At 37.0% G+C, this 9,943-nt stretch overlaps 1 long non-coding RNA gene across 2 annotated transcripts; it reads right to left on the bottom strand.

The window, feature by feature from the left end:
• Window positions 1-694: 694 nt before the first annotated feature.
• On the bottom strand, window positions 695-9,732 carry LOC107308239 (uncharacterized). Of its 2 annotated transcripts, none has more exons than XR_001552700.3 (3): window positions 9,695-9,730; window positions 8,703-8,786; window positions 695-1,209 (listed from the first exon to the last, which is right to left on the bottom strand). It is a non-coding gene; the product is annotated as an uncharacterized LOC107308239 (long non-coding RNA). The 2 variants fall into 2 exon arrangements; XR_014948534.1 differs by lacking the exon at window positions 695-1,209 and adding an exon at window positions 3,123-4,159 and having other exon boundaries at window positions 9,695-9,732.
• Window positions 9,733-9,943: the final 211 nt, after the last annotated feature.

The raw sequence follows: 9,943 nt of genomic DNA, 5'->3' as shown, positions 1-9,943 counted from the left end.
ACAAGCAAGAAGGATGCCAGCTGCAAGTGCCCTTCCAGGATATTTCTTCTTTCTTTTATGAAGAGCACCGAACAGGCTCTCCTAACCTCAAATCTCTCAAACCTGCATTGCTGTTTGTAAGTTACACCAATTGACTATCTTAAACCTTTCCTAAAATCTTATTCAAACAGTTAATATAGAAAGTACCCCAAGAATAAGTTACAGGATTGCTAACTTAATAATAAAAAAGTAAGTAATAAAAATCTAAGTTTCAAAAACACAACCCGTTGTTGTGTCTTATCGAGTCAGTTGATGATGTTTGTTATTTAAGAAACTCTTCATATTGCAATACAGTCCCTAATAATTTAAATGTCCTACGATGTGGTATTTTTAAATGCAGCCTATGGATTAGATATTACTTAATTTCACAGAGAAAATGTGAGAATCCTATTATTCCATTATTAAGATAAATGGAGATAAAAACTCAGATTGTTCATATATTAGATTTACAAAGGATCCTGGCTGCTAACAGGTTTATTGTACTAATAAATGAACAAATTTATGTTAAATTTCTGAGGAAAATCATGCTCTGCGTGTATTAAATATAATTAAGTAATTTTTAAATTGATTAAATAATTTTTTTATAAAAGAAAATTTGCTATGCTTTTCTCTGTAAAAAGGAGAACTCTAATTCTTGTACTTTCTTGGTCATAATTCAATTGCCATTTAATCATAAGTTATGTTATAATATGTATGTATGTAGTATATATTTATTCAATAAAATGAAAAATTATGGATTTACCCTGGAAGATTATTATCACCTAATACTAAACCACATTCCTAAGTGCCACATCCACACTTTTCTTCAGTACCTCCAGATATGGCAACTCTGCCACCTCCCTCAGCAGACTGTTTCAATGCTGATCAGTGAAGAAATTCTACCCGACACCTGACAGAAACCACCCCTGGCACAACTTGCAGCTGTTTCCTCACGTCCATTGTAGTTGTATAGGAGAGTATAAAGATGAGAAGGGCGTACCTGAAGACAGCTTATGTCACAGTCCTGTTATTGATTTTATTTCAGTCATAACTTTTGGAAATGTCGAACAAAATTTTACATACAATGAATTTATTCTCTCTCTTTTCTAGCTAGAATTTAAATAAAGGACTTTCAAGAGTAGTTGTAATCTGAATGTCATCGTTCTCCTTTTTGAAGCTTTCAAAGTCACCCTGTAAAAGATGAGGGTATAATAAGTAGAAAAGTAGCTTGATCCATTCATTTATTGTAGATTCCATGTTGCTAATAATTGCTCACAAAATATTTTAGGCTGGCCTCTCACTCAACTGAGGAAATTTAATTTACCTTCTATAAGATGGGATAGGAAAAAAAGATCGGTGAATAAGTCCATTATACAGTTTATCAAATGGATCTTTATGAGGATATTGGAGATGTGATTTGTGGCACTATTTAGGATACATTGCATACTACATTATTATAAAGTTCAGGTTTGTAATTTAATTATGTGCCAAATTATCTTCAGTTCTAACTGCAGAAGTGACTGGGCCAACCCCGACAGCTGAAATAAATTAAAGATTTTAAGTGGTCTGAGTGTCATGGACTGCAGTAAAGGCTATGTTATATAGTTTTATACTAAGTGTGAGATTTTCAGAGCCACCTAAAGATTAAAATGAATTACCAAGATCCTGTCTATTCTACTGTTATAGTAGCAAATGTTCACTGCAAGGTTAGAACAAATTGCTATTTTTTCCCAAGAGAAAACAAATGGATTTCTAGAGGAGAAAACTGTGATATTCTTTCTGGATTAAGGGTCCACGGCAGTGTAATCAAACATAGAGACATTTCAGGGCATTTACTAAAAACTTTTTAAGGCTTATGTCAGAATGCTGGGGCATACAATTATTTTCCATAGTGTCTAGATAACTCAATAAATTCACCATAGCTTTCCTTTTTCAGTATACTCTTATCATTTTAATGCTTCACTTTTCAGATTTCCAAGAGTCTGTATTTTATTTTTACAATACAGGTATTTATACAGACTGGGCTAAGAACCGCTTGAGAGCAGCCCTGTGGAGAAGGAACTGGGGGTCCTGGTGGATGAGAAGCTGGATATGAGTCAGCAGTGTGTGCTTACAGCCCAGAAGGCCAACTGTGTTCTGGGCTGCATTAAAAATGGAGCATCCAGCAGGGAGAGGGAGGTGAGGGAGAAGGGATGTGGAGCTCTTGGAGTGGATTCAAAGGAGGAAGGCCACTAAGATGATCAGAGGGCTGGAGCACCTCTCCTGTGAGGAAAGTTTGAGGGAACTGGGCTTGTTCAGCTTGGAGAAGAGAAGGCTCCAGGGAGACCTCATTGTGGCCTTCCAATACTTGAAGGGAGCGTATAAACAGGAGAGGGAATGCCTGTTTACGAGGGTGGATAGTGATAGGACAAGGGAAAATGGTTTTGAAATGAGACAGGAGGTTCAGGTTAGATATTAGGAGGAAGTTTTTCACATAGAGGGTGGCGATGCACTGGAACAGGTTGCCCAAGGAGGTTGTGGATGCCCCATCCCTGGAGGCATTCAAGGCCAGGCTGGATGTGGCTCTGGGCAGCCTGGGCTGGTGGCTGGTGACCCTGCACATAGCAGGGGTGTTGAAACTCCATGATCACTGTGGTCCTTTTCAACCCAGGCCATTCTGTGATTCTATGCTTCTATGATGTGATAATTGATATTAATTTCTAAAAGGATATGATACTTTCCACTTTTAAAAATCCCTTGCTATCTTGTGACAGATGTATTATTTTGGGATACATATGCATAAACATATATGTATGTATACAGAATGCTTTTTTGAGTTAGTTATGTATCAAGAAAGTCTTAACAGTGATTGTTATTTGTTTATATAGCTCTTATTTGGTTTTGACAGGCTTTCTTACTCTAATCCATCTTTTTAAGTTTCTCATTTTAGTTTAGTTTCTTTTTATTATTGTTGTTGGGTTGGGTTTTTTTGTTGTTTTTTGTTTTGTTTTGTTTTGTTTTGTTTTTTCCTCAAGGGAGTAATGAATGTAGTTGTGTTATGGTTACTGCAACTTAATGTTCAGCTATAGTTATTACTCAATATGTGTATTAAGATAAATGCATCTTTTCATTAAAAAAAAAAAATCATCACCATCATTTTTGGAAATTAGTGAAATATATTCTATATGAAGCTAAAGATTGTGTGGGTAACTGAAGTCACTTTTTTCTATCCAGTCTGGGTATTACTTTTCGTTCCTCTGTTCCCCAGGTTGTTTCAGTGAGCGTGGCTGATTTTTAATAGCTCTTTAACTCAAATAATGGCACACTTCTACAAACTGAGTACAATTTGCTACCGTTCTAATGTTCCACAGAAGCTTCATCTCTTGTCATGGGAAGATGAAGAATGTATTTGGAAAGTGTACTTTGTATCACAAGTACTCCTCCAGTGCAGCAGAGCTACTAAGCTATGTTTCTTCTTAGAAGTTTGTGAAGTGACAGTTTTCTGACAAGAATGAATCAGAATAAACTTCTTAAGTTTCCATTTTCCTTCACCTACACTATTATAACTTAAAGCTGGTGGTTAAGAAAAATGAATGTTTTCAGTTATTTTTACAAAATATTACTGCGGAAATGAGGGAGATTAAGTTGAATTGTGATACAGAGGTCATTTAATAGGACTTGGAGATGTAACTAACATTCTGGAGCAACAAAAGAGAGAAAATTTATTGTGATCATTACAGAGGTGCCTTTCAGCTGGCTGCAGTTGATAATATCCTCTCACAATGCTTTCAATTTATTGTGGCACAACTTCATAAGAGGAAAAACTTGTGAAACCAAGATCTACTTGTCAAGACAACCATGGGATAGTTGATGTGGTTTCTACTACTCTATAAACAAAATTTAGAGAGCAAAATCTCAATGTCTGAGTAAGTGTCTGGGCATCACTTGGAGTTCACGACAATGAGGCAGATATGAAGTCATGCCAGGAAATCACTGCAAACATCAGTGTCAGGTTCTATGAAGGTAAAAAGGGTCAGACACAGTCTATGGATGAGTGGCACATCCACAGTGATGAGACAGGTCAAGTCACACTGCAGCTCAGGATCAACAGGGTTCATGGCTGTGAACTCCTTCAACAGAGATGAAGCAGGGACCAAAAGCTCTAAGGGAACAAAAATTGATCGTGTAAGTACGTAGTGTGAATGGAGGTCACAGGTGAAGCTGCTTGGGGTAATTAAGGCCTGTTTGTGCGCTCAGGGCTATAACAGAAAGGTTCATTAACCTGGCAGAAGTCTTGACATAAAGAATCTGGACTATACAGTGCAGGGATACAAGGGGGACTATACAGTATAGGGGGTACAGTACAGGATGGTAAGATAGACTGTCCAACAATGATCTAATTGATTTTTATACTTGTCTGCAATAGCTTATCTGGCAGAATGAAGGTCTCGCTTCTCTTCTGTGATATGGTACGATATGTGCTTGAATCTTCTCTGTGAAGCAGGAAACAGATTTTACCCCAACAGCTGGCAAGGCTTTAAACTATATATAAATGGAGAAAGGGATGGAACAAGGCTCACTATAAATGAGCTTGGAAGAACAATGCCAGAGTTTCTGGTGTGGCCAATGGCTCATCTGAAGTGCATCTACACGAGTGCACACTGCATGGGCAACAAGCAGGAGGAGCTGGAAGCCACTGCACAGCAGGCAAACTGTAACTAACTTGCAATTTACTGAAACATGGTGGGATCACTTCCACAACTGGAGTACTGCAATGGATGGCTATTATCCCTTCAGAAGGGGTGGGCAGTGGTGTGGCTTTCTGTGTTAGTGCTTTGATTTTATAGAGCTCAGGGCTGGAAATGATAAGGTTGAGTCCCTGTGGTCAAGGATAAGGGGGAAGACCAACAAAGTGGACATCCTGGTGGGGGTTTGCTATGGACTGCCAAACCAGGATGAAGAGGCAGAGACTTCTGTGAGACTTAAGTGAGACTTCTGGGGGAAGGATCCCAAACAGAGAAGGACTGGTGGAAGATGTGATGGCTGGGAGCTGTTTTGGGCACAAAAATGGTGGAGTTCTCTACTCTTGGTGAAGTCAGAAGCAGGGTCAGCAAAACTGCTGCCCTGGACTTCCTGAGGGTAGACTTTGAACTGTTTGGGGCGCTGGTACCTGAAAGAAGGTTGTGGCAGGGTAGAAGTTGACCTCTTTTCATGGATAACATTAATAGGACTAGAGGGAATGGCCTCAGGTTGCTCCAGGGGAGGTTTAGGTTGGATATTAAGAAGAATTTCTTTTCCAAAAGAGTGGTTAGGCTTTGGAATGGGCTGCCCAGGGTGGTGGTTAAGTCACTGCCCCAGAGCTGTCTAAGGAAAGGGTAGATGTAGTACTTAGTGACATGACTCAGTGGGCAATATTGTTGGTAGGTGTATGGTTGGACTAGATTATCTTGGTGGTCTTCTCCACCCTTAGTGTTTCTATGACTCTGTGAATCCCTTGAGTGATCTCATTAAGTGTGTTATCATTGTTACTTCTACAACCAGCATTAATCTGGAAAACAAACAAATCCGCAATTGTGTGTCCATTAGTCCACGAAAAATAATGTAATCCCTTTTCCCTGTCTGCCAACACAACTGCAGATCTTTTCATTCATGAGTTCATCTGTTTCTTGTTTTGAATGACCATGATGGAACTAACAAAAAGGAAAGCTTCAAAATCAGAATAACGTTTGCCAAGATTAAGAATCAAACAGGGAGACACCAGTTCATCAATCCTAATACCCTACTGAGTGCTCATAAAGTTATTATTTAAGATTAAGTTATGTGAGTTTCAGATTTGGACAGCAGATAGATACATTTTTACCAGCTAGAAAAATGTCAACAAAATGCCTCTTTTAGTCCCATTGAAGGAGAGTGAATATTGTGAGCTGCAAAGTGATCCAGGTTTGCTGTCTGTAGTGAGATACTAATACAGAAGGCCAAGCTGTAATTGTTCAGATACTTGATTTGAAAGGGTGATACATATGTTCAAAACAGCTTTTTTCATGTGAACTACAATGTAGAAAAAGGAACGGTGTTGTTCCCAATGTGGTTCAAAGCATGCATAATTAAGAGCAGTACCTGAATAAACTCCATGGCATTCTTCACTGAAAAGTGGAATACAACAGCATGATACAGGATTTTCCGAAGAAAAACATACTTTGAAGCAACAGCAGCATGCATCTCAGCAGCAAGAACAGCCTTATGCCCTGAATGGTACTGAGAACTGAGCAATGGAATGTACTCATCCCAGATAAAACTGCAGTGCTTATATGTGTGGATGACTACCCTCCCCAACAGCTACATCATTCACTGTAAGACTTTTGTTCCTCTGATAATTATGCATTTTTTGCACTCCAATTATATCATTTTTTCCTGTAGCCCTGCCTGTCAAATATCAGAGATGATACTGGTAATGACTGTCATCCTACCTCAAATATATTTAAAAGTACTGCAGTTTCATAAAACAACAAAAATGTATGGGGGCTTATAGTATTTATATAAAGAGGAGATTCATATTCTGATGGTTAGGGCAATCTGAAAGATAGAACTAAGCAAAGCTCTTGCTACAGTTAGTGGTTATTGAAACCACACTTAACTGAAGCTCTTTAGCTCATGGAGAGAAGGTAGCACCTCCAACAGGCAGTTCATCCAGCCCTTAAAATAGATATTTGAAACAAATGGAAAAAATTCATAAGTCAGTGAAAAGATCTGAAGATCCTTCTGTGTCTTCACTGATGATAGAAGGTGCTTTGATAACTGGCTTAAATTAGGTGACTAACTTTTAAATGCAGAAGCTAAATGAGATAAATCTCATTTTCTTAAACTATTCTGAGGACATCAGCAATTTGCAGTCAATAAATTCTCTCCCTTTCACTAGATTTTATTAGACCTATTCATATTAGTTCAGAAGAGGTAGAAATATTTAACTAGTGATGTTAATAACTCATTGGAATTAACAAGAATATTCTCTCGTGATCTTCAGAGAATAAAACTTTGAATAATAATCTGCACATCCTTGACAATAGCTTTTGATAGTGTGAAAACTGAAGACAGATTTTTCTTTCCCAAAAGGATTAATGAACATTTCTCTTATACCTTTTGCTGCAGTCTGTTATCACTATGAATATTAAACTGCTTTTAAAACTTTAGGAATGTTTAAGTTATAAATATGCTGTCCTGTTGGATGGTGGATAAGGATAAACACTCTTACCAACCTAAATTTTCTAGCATGTTTTCTTGGTAAAATTTATTCCATCTTTCTGCTTCATCTCTCTCTTCTCCCCCATTCTTTCTGTTAAAATATACTTTTTTCTCTTGCTTTCAAAACTTTTCCTTCATCCCTCATACATTTTGGAAAATGAAAAAATTAATTCTCTTCTTTAGCCAGTGAATTCCATCAGTCCCATCACACATTCACTAGATTTCTAACTAGGTACCTTTGTCCATTTTCTCCAGATAGTATTCGCTCTATGAAGAAGTATTCTGTAAAGACCAATAAGCAATTTCACTGTTCCTTTTCAAATCTTTCTTTAGAATTCTCCTTTGTTAGTATGCCCATAAAAATGGAGATTTTGATTGCAGACTGTCTCACTAGTAAGCATTGCTTCTGATCAGTTCTCTATCTCCTTTTACAAAGAAGCAGGTTTGGGGGTTTGGGGGTATTTTCTCCCTTCAGCCCTATGACCTTGGCATTTCACAATAATAAACACCTTAATTCATACTCAGAGCTTGATATTTGCATTATATGCAAAAACTAGAAAGCCTCAACTCTGAGTTTCTCCCTGCTTTAACTTGGGAAAATTTACCAGAACATATACATCACAGTAAAATATACTTGCTTTCCAAATGTAATGTTCCAATCACTTAAGTATATGTTGTAATTTGCCACTGTTAACCATGTCAACTAAATAATCCACATTTCATAGTTGATGTTGTTCAATAAAGCTTTCAGACTTGTGGTATTTTTAACTTTGAACTATACTTGTGCTTGTCTTGTGAGAGAAGTTGGGGAAGGATGTAATTACTCATTTAGCTGGAAATAGAGGAAAACTTGACCTGTGTATCTAGAACTGAAATCTGTCATCGTACAACTGCTTCTTTTACATTGGAAGGTTATAAATGCAACATTCATTCAGATTCAGTCATAGTTATGTAAATCACGGTTTTGCAGTCACTTAGGAATTGTATCACATTAATCTACAGTGGCAGTGTTCAACAGAGTCTAGAAAGTTGTTTGATTTTTCACTTTGTAAATGACAGTTCTTGATTTCCTACAACATTTTTGGATCTGAGACAAAATATTGTTTCACTCACTACATATTAGCTGGACTGTTACAGATGAAATACAGAAGTTTTGTGGTTGGATAATATGATCAAAATTCATCACAAGCTAATAACTATGATTTTGAACATCTTAATTGGAAATCACACCGTGTGTGCAGCACAAAGTAAGATGTCTAGATGACAGCAAAGAATTTGACTGGTCCTTGTGCTGATAGCCTACAGGAGGTTTTAATATTCTGAAGTCACACCAGATGGGCAATCTGCTGCAGTATACCTTGGCTCAGCTTTAAACTGCAGAGGTTTGATATCTGATGTCACCTCAAGGGAAAAACAATAAACAGCTGCACTAATGACATTTTTTAATCTCCCTACTCTTGATTTACCTGATGTAATAGTCAGGTTAGGATGACAGTAGAAAGGCACACAACGCCACAGTATAAATATAAACAGGGAGATCAGAAATGGAACTGCAAAAAAAAAAAAAGAGTAACTGTTATTTAACTGCTCAATGCATTCCTTCTAATCTTTTGTGAAAAATTTAACTTCTTGTTGCTAAATGGAACTGGAAAACCATACAGGCAGGAGAAATAAATGAGAGAGAAATTACAGTTTTAAAACGAGTATTGTAAAAGCACACAGATAACATATTGATTAATTTTTATAGCTGTGAGAATGTAGTCAGTTTTCTGAATCAATTGAGTTATTTATTCTGGGAGTGAGTAGATAGCAGTACCAGCCAACCCCTCCTCCAGGGTTTTGCTGGATAAATTATTTTGTTGAATATTCCATGGAAACAATCAGAGTCAATGTGACTTCTGTAGCCCTTGATTACAGTCCCCAGAATTGGTCTTTTGTGCTTTTTGATAACAGACATCTCCTAGCTTCAGGTATTTCATGCTGTTGTGTATCTATTTCAGTGTGGGTTTTTAGCAGCAAGAATACATGTAGTTTACGTTTCATCAGTTGGGTGACTCTGACCAGAATATTATATAATGAATACATTCTCTACTGTATATATTCAACTTTTTAAACTGACTTGTACATTCCAGGGTTTTGTTTGTTTTCAAATAATCGGTAGCTTCAGACTACATTAAATAATGTTAAATAGGACAAATAAAATGTGAGGAGTTGTTAGAAGCTGTCATTATATATAACTGATTTTGAATTAGGAAGCTGAAAAAGAAATTACAGTGATTCAGATTCTGTTGTGTAGAAGCATTTACAGTGGGTTTCTGAATAAAGAACATCTAAGTGTTTTGGCCTACTGTGGTTGCATAAGTGCAATGAATGAATGTCTAAGGAAATAGCCTGACAAGTTCACTAGAATTTCCATCTGGAATACATAAGGAAAACAAAAAAATTAAGGAACACTTACATGCACATAAGCACTGACTGAGGTCCCTTATTTCTGACTGCAACTGGTTCTGTGCCACTTGTTATGTTTCATAGTTTTTAATTAACTCAAGTCAGTTATTGAGAAACTTCATCATGATAATGAACTGAACACTAACTAAGAATTGGGCTTTCCACACAAATGTGAAATGCATAAAAGATGCACTGAAAATAAGCTCAAAATAGATGAGTCTATGAGTGATGGAGGAGCCAAAAAATGTAATGCCAGGAA

The sequence above is a fragment of the Coturnix japonica genome, chromosome 1, assembly GCF_054131305.1.
Source record: "Coturnix japonica strain WE chromosome 1, WE-NBRP24, whole genome shotgun sequence".
Classification (NCBI taxonomy): Eukaryota; Metazoa; Chordata; class Aves; order Galliformes; family Phasianidae; genus Coturnix; species Coturnix japonica.
This window is presented reverse-complemented; position numbering and strand designations above follow the sequence as displayed.